Source organism: Danio rerio, chromosome 7, assembly GCF_052040795.2.
Source record: "Danio rerio strain M-AB ecotype USA chromosome 7, GRCz13ab, whole genome shotgun sequence".
Taxonomy (NCBI): Eukaryota; Metazoa; Chordata; class Actinopteri; order Cypriniformes; family Danionidae; genus Danio; species Danio rerio.
This window is the reverse complement of record NC_141027.1, coordinates 28391856-28405000: the sequence shown is the minus strand read 5'-3', so window position 1 is coordinate 28405000 and position 13145 is coordinate 28391856. Positions and strand designations below refer to the sequence as shown.

General features: G+C 36.6%; 1 long non-coding RNA gene across 3 annotated transcripts in view; it reads right to left on the bottom strand.

Moving 5' to 3' along the window:
- The window catches only part of LOC147835999 (uncharacterized), a 302043-nt gene that overhangs the window by 32413 nt on the left and 256485 nt on the right, over positions 1-13145 (bottom strand). Inside the window, exon 4 of one of the 3 annotated variants that reach the window (XR_015495737.1) lies at positions 7463-8973. The exons of the other annotated variants lie outside the window; for them this stretch is intronic. This is a non-coding gene — a long non-coding RNA (uncharacterized LOC147835999). Of the gene's footprint in view, positions 1-7462; positions 8974-13145 lie in introns of those variants that run through there. 3 annotated transcript variants of the gene reach the window in all.

Here is a 13145-nt window from a genome sequence, read left to right as displayed (position 1 = left end):
GACTTATTTAGATAAAACTCCACTTTAATTAGTTCGCTTATTGAAATTAATCATACTTTATCAGTAATCAACTTATCAGCCTCAGTAAAGAGAAATGAGGCGAGTGAAAATGACTCCAGACTGCAGTGCTACATGTTTGCTAAAAGAGGCTGGCTTTAAAAGTGGAATAAAACTGCTCGATACCTACAAACAGGGCAAAGTGAGGGCTTTCTCTTGTTTTCACAGCGGTGCGCCACTGCAAGTAATGTTCTTCTGGTCAATTAGTTGCGATGGTCAAAAAGTCTGCAGTGTTCTCACGCTCCTTAAACCCAATTAAATGATGGAGAACAGAGAAATACAAGCCACGTCAAATGACATGGCTCCGCGACCATTATCGCAACCGCAAATGGAGCTTTCATCTTAGGCGGAAAACAGCCATATACTGTAGCGAATGTTTCGGTAGTCAGCCATTCCGGGTTTAACTCGGCAGAAAAGCAAGGAATGCTAATGAAAAGAACATTTACACCGTTCCTCCTCCACCCACCACTTCTTGAGGTTTCTCTACTTTCTTTTATCTGGGAGCATAAAAACCTCAGACTGGAACGTTTATGAAATACATAATGACAATCTGAATCAGTGGGTGGCTCCAATCTACAAGGATTAGTGGTTTTGATGTATTTCAATACGGGAAGGCGTACTTGTCGCCTTATTAAGAGCTTCAGAAGTCATCCCTGAAGAAATGAGAGGGGAGGGCTTGGTTCACTCTTCCATGGCTCTCACCAAGCAAATTAGGCCCTGCGATAATCTATTCAGGATGAAAAAAAAGACAAGTAGAAGACACTCACACTGTCAAGTCTTGCAGTGGGGGGAAAAAAGAGGTCATGTCTCCTCACTTTTTACCTCAAGGGGCTTCTGTCTCTGCTTTGTCCTGCCACGTTCACAATATGATTTAGTTTGTACATCAAACAACACTTCCTGCACTATAAGGCAAATGTACATGTGTTGTGCTAATATTTAAGAGAACCTTCAAACAGTTATAAACAGAAAGGAGCACTTTTTTTCTTTTTTAAAATAGACTCTCATTACCATTATTGAATTCATTCAGCTGATCTCTAGGTCTGGCAGGAGCAATTTTAGCTTAGCATAAATAATTGACTGACTCTAGACCATTAGCATCTTGCTAAAAATGATATGAAATAATGAAATAAATAATTTTCCTATGTAAAGCTTGACACTTCTGTAATGTATTAAGAAGTGCACTAGTACTATAAGTTGCTTTTTTTTGGTTGTGACCAGCACACATTCCCTGTGCAAGCAGTTTGTTCATCAAACAACACTTTCTGCACTATAAGGGAAATGTATGAGTGTTTTGCTAATATTTAAGCAAACCTTCAAACAGTAAAAATCTGAAAGAAGGTCTCCTTATTTTCCCAATAGACTCCCCATACCAATATTGAATTCATTTAGCTGATCTACAAGTCTGGCGGGAGCAATCTTAGCTTAGCTTAGCATAAATAATTTAATGAGACTACGCCATTAGCATCTTGCTAAAAATTATTAAAAAGTAAATAATTTTCCTATTTAAAGCTTGACACTTCTTTAATGTACTATAGTACACCGGTACTAAGAAAACATGCCATTTTCTTGGTCACTATCCATGTGCAAGCAGTTTGTACATCAAGCAACACTTCCTGCCCTATAAGGGAAATGTAGGTGTTGTGCTCAGTGTTGCCAGATATAGTTGATGTTTTCCAGCCCAAAAGCTCTCTAAAACTCGCCCAAACACATAAAATTAACCTACTTACTTTAACTGTCAATCCATACAGCAACCAACACCAGCAGTCACAGAACCACAACATAACCGGATCACATTGAAACACTGTCCACTCTCACCCACACACTGCACCTATTGTTGTATAGGTTACACTACCTAGATTATGTTTTACTTTTGAAATGGGGTATAAATTAATGCTTTTGGCATTTTAAATTCTTTTGAACACATGTAAGTGATGCTTGTCAATCAGACCACTCTTCTATATTTGTTCTTGCTGTCAGTTGCAAAAATAATGATCAATAAATTTGTCATGATAACTGCTGTGAGTTTAACTGTAGGTGCTGCATGATGCGTGTGCACACGAAGGGGAGTCAGATTTATCCGGGGAGTCAGATTTTGATAACTTTCCTTCACCCTCTATTGCTGGTGAGCCCACGTGGTTTGCGCTATGCACTGGTCAATACTAACTGAGTGTAGTAGGAGCACACAGTTATGTTTTGTTAAATGAGTTGCGTATAAAATTTACAATTTTATATAAAACTGCCCAAATTTTGTTAACCTACCAATGCCATTTGTTACGCACACAATCAAATTTAAACCACCCAATCTGGCAACACTGGTTATGCTAATATTTAAGAGAACCTTCAAACAGCAATAAACTGAAAGGAACACTCATTTTAATTTTATTTTGTTCATTATTATTATTATTTTTTTAAATTTGGCTCATTTTACAACTCCCCTTGAATTAATTAGTTGAGTTTTACCATTATTATACTCATTCAGCTGATCTCCCAGTATGGCGGGAGTAGTCTTAGCTTAGCATGAGTCATTCGATGATATTACAGCATTAGCATCTTGCTAAAAATGACTAAAAAGTAGCTACATTTCATATGTAAAGCTTGATTCTTCTGTAGTGTACCAAGAATGACAGAAAATGAGAAGTTGTTAGGGACTATTTTCATTTTCCATCCTAGTACATGATGTAACTACAGAAAAGTCAAGCTTTCAATACAAACATTTTTAAAACTCTTTAATGATTTTCGTGTGACATGTTAATGGTCTAATTCAATTCAATGATCTATGCTAAGGTAAAGTACTCTCAACAGGGCCAGAGATCAGCTGAATGAGTTCAAAAATAGTACTTTTAACTCTATTGTTAAAAAAGTGGAATGTTCCTTGAATATGAGAAGAACAATAGTGATATGTCATTATAGTGACCTTTACAAATAATATTTAGTTTTTCAAATAAAATGAAAGTCATTAGTAGACACAAGTTTCAGTCAACATTCAGTACTTCATAGTGTGTGTATTGCGCGTTACATTACAGCAAATCAGTTGAAATCAGTCACTTGTTGGTAACAATAGCACATCATCACTCTCAGCTGGAGTGTTTGAGCTTCTCAGCCATGCTTCTACCATCTAGCCCTCAACTACACAACCAGCTATATACATTATGTTCTTTGCAGAGCTCCTGCATTGGTGCAGATGAAATGAAAAACAGATTAGTAACCAGTCAGCGCCAAGAGTGTAGCTTTGGCTGGTGGCGCTTGAGTTATTGGGCCTTTTCACACCCAATGAAACAACATTTAGCACTGCTGCTGATTACACACGCTCAAGTCACCAAATAGGACAATTTAGCAGGCACAGCTGGAAAACAGTCAATTTCAATACAAAACCAAAACATTGGTGGAAAAAATGTGGCTATGTCAAAAATTATGCAGAATCAGGGAATTGTTCAAAAATTTCCCGAACAATGGGAATCATAATAATCTGTGGCAAATGTATGATATACTATAATTTAGCTATTTTGTACAAAAATAATGTAAACTGCTGTAAGAGTATTTTACAGAGCCATGTATTATATGATTATATTGACCATGATTGTAAAATGCTCTCATGAAAACTTGCAGTTAGTTGTATGACATGCCAAAACATTATTGCAACTCCATGTTGGCCTTTCACCTACTGTCAGATTAAATGTAATTTTAGCAGTCTGCGAATGTTCGCTTGAATTTTAGGATATTAAAATGATCTGCACCTCCTTAAGTAAGTCTGTAAGGATTAAGATGAGTTGCTATAAGTATAAAGAGCAACTATTAGAGGAGAATGTGATGTCCAATTTAGACATACTACATTAGGACAATCTGGCATTTCATTATTGGAATTTCATATTCACTTATTGAATAATACTAAAACACTCAAAACATAAACCTAAATATCACCTAACATTTAAATACAAACTAATGATAAAAGGACAAAAAGGGTAACGCTTTAGTTCAAGTACCAATTCCCACTATTAAGGACTGGCTTATTACCTGCCTATTACTAAGATATTAACTGTTTATTAGCATATCCTCTTTGGCATCCCTTACCCTACTTATTATACCTAAACACAACTACCACATTACTACTAAAAACCTGCAAATTAGTAGTTTATTGAGCTAAAAGTCTAAAGCCCTGGTTGGATCACACAATTTTGTCATGATGTCGGCATAATTTCTTTGAAGTAGGGTGGCATAGGAGTAGTAAATGACAAATGGGTATCATGACACAAGGTTCAATTGTTTCTTCTCGTGTAATAAGGCATAGTGCATGAAAACCGATACCATGTCTGCGACGCCACTCAACATCATCGCAGAAAGTCTAGCATATTTAATTTTTCCCCAATCTTCACGTCGAGTTCCGTCACATGGGAGTTATATCCGCAGGTGCTGCCATCAATACGTGGGTCAGGTCAAAAAATAGGCTGCATATTAACTTATGGGAGGGTCGCGGCTGGATCAGTCATTGTTTATGCAGACTTTAACTACTTTCTTTAAAATGTTAAAGTGTTTTAAGCATTTTTTGACAGACCGGCACAAATATGCAGACATCTCCATTCTCACAATGAGTTTCTGAGTTCTCTCAGCCTTTAAACTGAGGAATACCTTCATTCTTCTGAGGTAATCTTGAGCATCTGATTTTTCCTTGCTGCTGATGTGCTTTCATTTTCTCCATCTCACTCGCAGCAAGTTCAGGCGAGGGATTGTTTAATAAGCCACCCATAGCTGGAAAATATACATTTAGATTTAATAGAAAATATCTTAATATTAAAAAAGAAATATACATTTGATCCTATCAATGTTATAATGAATGCCCTTAAATAATGTAAGGATGACTGATCGTAAAGGAACATGTAGTCTGGCACATTTGTTACCTACGACATGAAAATCACATAATCTGACATAATGACTTTAGTAACCGACAAAAATAATGTGATCTGACTGGGGTTTAAGTTGATTGTTTGTTGATGGTGAGAATTACATCTTAAAGTTTGACCGAATGTCAAACTTGGGTAACACTTTAGCATAAGTATTAATTCTCATTATTATCTAGTGCCTCATTACCTGCCTATTATTAAGATACTGGCTGTTTATTACTTATAAATTACATACTGTATTCTGCATGATCTTCTGCATGATCCCTATATCCAATACCTAAACTTAACTACTACCTTAATAACTATTAATAAGCAGCAAATTAGCGGTTTATTGAGGAAATAGTAATAGTTAATGGTTTATGTTAACTGTACCTTGAAATAAAGTGTAACCCACACATGTATAATTATATAATTGGTATAATAAATTGATCAAATTTTAATATTTTGACCAAATACATAACACACATTTAGAAAACTGGATTGATGAATAATGAATTTAAATGTTAGTCTGAATCTTTTAAGAGGCAGGGCAACTCTAAGCAGAGCAGTGTGGCGCCAGTGACAGTATAGAGACCAAAGACTGAAGAATAAAGAGCTGGATTATATTTACAAAGCGAACGCATGATGTGTGTCAAACAACGCAGTCACCGGAGCATGCAATTAAGACTACATCAGTGTCTCATTCATTATTTGATAATCAAGTCTAATCACTTTAACCTTCACTACAGGGCCTTTATCACTAGACACATCGCACTTCCTTTGAAAATCATATTTAACCAAGGCGAGGAATCATTTCCTGTCACTTTGTTCAATTAAATTTCAAAGCAAATCATGTCCTTTCAGGTGTAGATTGTTCAGCGAGATGTTCTGTCATCAGATCTTCTGCTGTCTGGAAATGTGACGCTTTAAAGAGAAGGATAATCAGGCTGGGCTGATGCACAAGCTCTCTGTTTATAATGATGTTTCCAGAAATCTATCTATTGCTCCTGAACTGTAATTAAACTTTCAGAGAATCGCCTGCTTCAACAGTTTCTCCAAGCCCATGTCAAGTACTTATCACATCATTGATTTGTCTTGTGCAGCCTCCAGCCTTTTGAGAGCTGTGAGCTCACATATCCTGGAGCTCATGCTGTATATGCTTTCACTGAGTGATCTAAGTTTTAATTTGCAAAAAAAAAAAAGAAAAAAAAAGTAGAAATATGGCTCATGCACTATTTCTTGATAAAGTTTAAATCTGTGCTATTGTACTACAGTGGCTGTTCAGCAAAAGCATTTTGATAATCCTGTTTAGACATTCTGCTGACCATACAGTAGGTAACTCACTTTAGCGTTAGTAGAATAAGTTGAAATGAACTTGCAAAGTACTGTAACTTATAGTTAGTAGATGGTCTGTTGAGACATTAGCTTAGCATTAGTGGTTATACTGTGAAATACCCGTTCCATCACATCCCAAAGTGCTTCATTGGATTGAGGATCTGGTAACTGTGGAGGCCATTTGAGTACAGTGAACTCAGTCATGTTCAATAAACCAGTCTGAGATGATTTGTGCTTTATGACATGGTGCATTATCCTGCTGGACGTAGCCATCAGAAGATGAGTACACTGTGGTCATAAAGGGATAGCATGGTCAGCAAACAATACTCAGGTAGGATGTGGCATTGACACAATGCTCAACTGGTACTAATGGGGCCAAAGTGTGCAAAGAATATATCCCCCACACCATTACACCAACACCAGCAGCCTGTACCGTTGTTTCAAGGTAGGATGGTTTCATGTTGTTTATACCAATTTCTAACTCTACCATCTGAAGGTTGCAGCAGAAATCGAGACTCATCAGACCAGGCAACGTTTTTCCAGTTTTCTATTGTCCAATTTTTGTGAGCCTGTGCAAATTGTAATGGTATCATTGTGAAGTTTTATGTAAATATAACCTTTTTAGTTTTGATAGTTTTATTAAATTTATGATCTAAATTTGTTTTTTAAATGTTTAAATAATCATGTTCTAATCCTGTTTTCTGATCTAATCACTCGGCATTAAACCTCTCACAAAGTCACACGAGCAACTGGAATGATTAACATGTTAGCCTAAAATCAGAATGTAATAGAAATATTTTTAGTAGTGTTCTTAAAAAGTGCTTAAAAACCAAACAGCAGTGTTTGCACAAATAGTCTACTTTTAGTTTGCATTTGCCTTCAGTAATTTTGTCAAGATAAACCAGACAGTTATTGACGTGCAGATGACTGATTCAATGTCGGAGGGTAGAACTGTTTCAGCAGCTCCTTTGGGAAGTTGAACTTCCTAAGCTGATGAAGAAAGTACAGCCTTTGTTGAACTTTTTTTTTGTTTTTGTTTTTTTACTATGGAGGCAATGTGAGTGTACCACTTCAGGTCCTGAAAGATGGTGTGCCCAGAACCCTGAATGACTCCACTGCTGCCACAATGCTGTCCATGATGCTCAGTATTATATCATATAATATTATATTGTATAATATTATTATACGTTTTCATTACAATTTATCATTTAAATCAGATCAACATGCAGTTTCCAACAAATTTAAAATAGGCATGAACTGGTAAAAATGTACAACATCAATGCACATGAAATTAACTTGGATAAAAGCATCTGCTAAATGTGTACATGTAAAAGAAAACACCATTAGAGGCTGGATAACCATTTGCAACTGCCTTAAACCATAAAATCGATTCTGGTTGAATTGATCCACCGCAAACATTACAAATGTAATATAAATTTGGAACACCTATTTTGTAAAACATCACAGCAGAAAAATCCTAAAATTGTCAATCCTATAATCTCAATATTTTTGGACCCAGAACATAATTGTTTAGTGTTTTATTTTTCAGTAAATTTTGGGTAGTTGTTTAGATGGTTGGTTAATCATTTTAGAACCATATTATAATCGTTTTTGGAACAGTCCAGAGACACTAAGCGACTGTCCAAGTCCCCCCCCCCAACCTTTTTTTTTCCTGCTTCAGGTTCCAGCTCTTCAAGTGCATGCACTGCTTTTCTTTCCTCTTTCATTTGAGCTTGACCCCTACTTTCCGTACTTCCGAGTGGGCTTCATTAAATGCCTCTCTGCTTCTCTCTCCACACACACACATGCACAGATATGCCGTCTCTCTCTCACTTAGTGGGTTGAAACATTACAAAAGGGAAAGCTTCCAGTGAGCAATTCTCAGCGGAGAAGGTGACCCCAACTTTGGGGAGAGAAAGAACCTGAGAATAATAGCAAATGAAGCCAGGGACGCATTAATGGGCAGACGCCGGCGCCAAGATCCGAGGGCCTTTCTAATCTGACTGACATGTATATTAATACTCAGCACTTTTCTTAAATCGGGGGGTGAAAATGAGAAAAAGGAGGAAAAAAATATGAATATTCATCCTCATTTATATTTCAAGGCATTTGCAGTCCTGCGGGAGGCCAGCGCTGCTTTTGACCAATTTCCATCCCCATTACAGAAATGACAGCCTTCACTCCTGGGCCCTGACAGAGGTCTGGCCCGGTGCACAGGAGGTCCGGTGAGGAGGGAGCCGGCGCCTGTTCCCAGCTGTCCACAAACACTCATTAACAGAGGAAAATATCCAATGGAATCTCTGTGAGAATTTTTAATCACACAAAGGCCCTGCTAATTAGGCAGCTGATGGGGCATGGAGAGCACAAGGACGAATTCTTTAAACAAAGGACTGGAAACTTTAGGAGCTTTAATTACTCGGGCAAAGAGTTCATTCCTGAACTGGAGAGCACATCATTCCACTAATGAGACCAAGTGGCAGCACATATTAGTGAGAAGTAATGTGGAAAGTTCAATTATATTGTGCTTTTGGAGCTCCCCCCCTGACACCCTCCCGCTCCTCGTGTCGGACGCGCACACATGTTAGACAAAGATCCAGCTGGGGAGAAGTGGAAAGGGGGTGGACACGTAATGGCTGGCACCGGGTCTCCATTCTTCACATGTAGCTTGGCAGGCTTGATCGTCTTAATTGCCCATTAGAATGTTCTCCTGTTTGAAAATGAATATCATTACAGTCCCTGGTTTGGTCTCCACCGGAGACAAAGACTTATTGCAATTTGTCATTCAATACTTGCTGTACGCATGTGGAATTCCAAACACACAATGGATGACTAATTTGCAGTAACTGGGCCCCGGAAACTTATGAAAGAGAGAGAGAGAGAGAGAGAGAGGGAGAGATAATTAAGGTGCCCTCGTTATTGAAAAATAAAATTATCTCTTTTTTTTTTATTCCTCTCCGAGAGCAAATATCTATTATGAAACTAAATAAATTTACATCGCTCTGTCTCCTGGATACAGCAAACATTGGAAAACAAATCACAGCTTTCTACGCAAATGCCTCCCTATAAAACATCGCTAATGAAAGCTCAAAGCTACGTGCGCTATGACTGTTACTACTGGGAAATGTGGGTTAATGACACTCTTGTGCGTCCGTCCTGTAAATACATTAAACACATAGTGTTGTAACGTGAGGGCAAACCACAAATTAGCACTACTACATGAACCATAAAACTAATATGGAACTTTTTCCATATAACTGCCTGGGAAGGATATGGGAATGGGAAAGAGTTTGACACACACATATTACTGGTCTCTTACGAAATGATGCAGAGTGACATACTACTATTTTTTTGCACAGTGTAAAATGGCAGCATATGTACCTTTAGCAGTAAGATTTTATTTATTCAATTATTTGTAATACAAATACATTTTATATAATTAATATAATTTATTAATTAATTTACTTTAACATTAAATTGATCCAAACCAGCAGATCTTTATATTGCTAAAAAAAGGTTTCAGTTTATCTGAAGAATTGTGGAAAAAATAAGCAGCTGTTTTTAAAGGTCCTGTGAAGTGCTTAAAATATGGATTTTTATTTGATGTTTGACATAATCTCAATTAAAACAAAAAGAGGGTGGGGCATAGTATAGCTCCTCCCCTTAAAAAACAGCCTATAGCATTTAGTTTTATTACCGCTTTGCCAGTGAGAGCAGTTGAGCTCAAGTGCATCAAATGAAAAGCATATGAGAAGGGTCTTAAAGTGGGCGGGGCATGTCAGTTACTAGAGAACATTTGATTGGTCATGATTTGATGAGAAACTGTATTATGATGTGATGTGAATAAAACCGTTGATAAATTTAGGTGGAGACAAACTGCAAGCTTTACATGTTTACATCAGTTTTATATCTTCTAAATGTGATTTAAATCTCTGTTTCGGTGTGCACTAGCTTATAGATATCTTAAAAATGAACAATACTGATACAAACGTCTAAAAAACGTTATTTTATTTTCATGTGACCTTTAAGCATTCATAATAAGAACATAATGAATTCAGTGTGCATTACTTAAATGCATGTAGCTAATATCATTTAATTACATTCAGTTGATCAGAACTGTTAGTTAAATGTTTAGAATGTTAAAAAAGATTTCAGTACATCCAAAGAATTTGATTAAAAGTAGCTGTTTTCAACATTCGTCATAAAAAAAAAAAAAAAAAAAAAACATTTTCTGGGCAATACTTCTGAAAAAAGAAGTACTGTATTATGTGACACTGAAGACTTGGAGTAGAGGCTGTTGAAATGTATAATAATGTTTGCATTCACAGATACTTAAGTATACACAGGAATGGGCAGTATTTATGATACATGTATTTCAAATACACATTTTAAATACAAAATAGTATTTTGTAATTTGTATTTTATGGGGTTTATGACAATGACTTAATATTTTGTATCAAAATACTTTAGGGTCTTGTATTTTTGTATTTTTAAAATACTGTAAAATACTTTGTAAGAAGTCTACATGACGACATTAAATAAAAACGTGGCATCAGATTGGTGCTTTCTCAGTTATTTGCCTAGGCTTAAGATCAGAACAGAACATTGAATTATACTGAAGAAGGTGGATAATGCTTGGAGTATTGAAATTATGCATCACAGCGTGGTGACACCTAAAATAACTCATTGGCTAATTTACAGTAGTATAGTTAATGAAGAGGAAAGATGTCTGCCTAAATATTTATACACAAATAGTTAATAATACAGCAATTCAGTCTATTCAGTAATTTTGAGAAGTTTTTAGTTTTCAGAAATCATGTATTACATTGAGTAGGCCTATTAAAAAGATCAATTCCATAAAACTACATTTTAGTAAAATTCTGTACAAAAAAAAAAAAGAAGTTAATTAACAATTCATATATCAATTCATATATGTAAGAATGTTAAGAGGTTAAATAATCATTGTACGGAGATTATATCAATTTTACTGGACAAACAATGGGTGGAAACATAATCAACAGATAATATATTACAACTTATTATTTGCATTGAACAGGGCTTCCTGTATGAAACTTGTACAAAAAAATATGCTAAATGAATAAAAGAAAAAGTAAAAATTAAAAAAAAATTTAAATGGTCAAACTTCTTGCTCTACAACCAAGTGTGTGCATGACTATACAGACAAAGCAGAATAATATAATAAGAAAACATCAGTTTGCAACATCAAGAAGCATAACAAGCTTAATGTCAAAAAACGAATGTAAGTAAATGAGACCAGAAGTCTCAAAAGATTCAAATGGCTGCGCCCACTTGTTTTCAAAGAATGAGGTGAATAGAAGTAATAAAAACAGCAATTTGTTTTTAGATAAAACATTTAATAAAGAGTGTTATGTCAAATGCTAAAGATTGAGCTGGCAAATCAGATAAAAGATGTGAGCTAAGTCAACGAAAGAGTAATAATACTTAACAATATAATACTTCACAACACAAATGCAACCATGGTGAATCCATAAAGCAGAGAATGGCAATTTAATCAACCAGGAAAATGTTAAATAACTAATATCAAAAGCAATTCAATAATTATCACACTGTATGTAATGTTGAGGTTATGGTTTTATTTCGCTGGGAATCATTAGCTGACAGAACGTACCATATACCCTGAGTTCAATGTCACTTTGTAAATGTCTGGCAAATGCATACTGTTAATGTGAACCAAAAAGGAGTCATTAGCCATACTGTATTAGTGAAGTACTTGCAGGACATAATGGACAGTTAAAATCTCATAACATCTAGCTGAAAGGGCAATTTATGCATCCTTCACCTGTGTCAAAGATCACCTTGCAAATGTCCAATCCACCCATTGCGTTAGGAAAGCCCTATATACCAATTATGGCATGCAGCAAGTAAATTCTCCGTGAAATAAACGGCTAATGGAAAATAGAGGGGCGCCAGCATGTTCCAGAGCTAGTGGGCTGCTGAAGCAGAGAGGGCTGGCCTTGCCTGTGGGCTTAATGTCAGTCGTAGCACAAACGAGGGTGTATGACTAACAGATCTCTCCTCTCATTGTCAGGTTTCTCTTCATTTTCCCGGGAGAAGTCTTTTGTGGGAGTAATTCCCTCGCTTTCTATGTCGGAGCGGCTCTCTTCCCTCGCTGACCTCTTCTCTAATGATGTCATGTCCCTATGAAGGCAGGTCTGACTGTTAATGCCAGCTGGCAAACTACAGTCATTTTCAAGTTCTTTTTTGGGGTCAGACTAGCCGCGTCAAGATTCGCTCTCATTTCTGCTGTACGTTTCTAATAGCTTTGAGCAGTGAGGTGCAAATGAGAACACTGCTGTCATTATTGTATTTGTTTCTAATTCATTCAGCTCTATTTGAAACAATCTAACCACTGTGTTATCTGTCCAATGAAATCTTGCAGTATGTCATGCTAAAAAAACTGGCCCAAGTCGTCCACTCATTCCCCCTGCAGCTTCCGGAGCCCAGTGAGAATAGTCTGACCAGCGAAGACCGAGTGGGGCAACCATATTGATTTTCCTCCCAGAGGTACTGTCTACCTCATGTGTTTGTTTCTTTTCACCCCGCGCACTTGCTTTATCTACAAGGAGTCAGATCGATAGAGATGCTTCTTTACTCACTTGTTCCAGCTTTATAAAAACACATTTCTGTTTTAAACCCCCTTAAGCACTTCGCTGAACCGAGCCTTCATCATTCCTCCAGTGGTTCAAATAATTTGGGTTTGAATGACTGACGTGTGTAATTGCACACAGTTCCTGAAGAGAGTAAGTCCTGATGAGTATATTTGTCAAGGGCTGTCAAAAACTGGAGGAAATGTGGTAAGAATATCAGCCTTTATATTTACATCTTTTTATCATGGCTGGG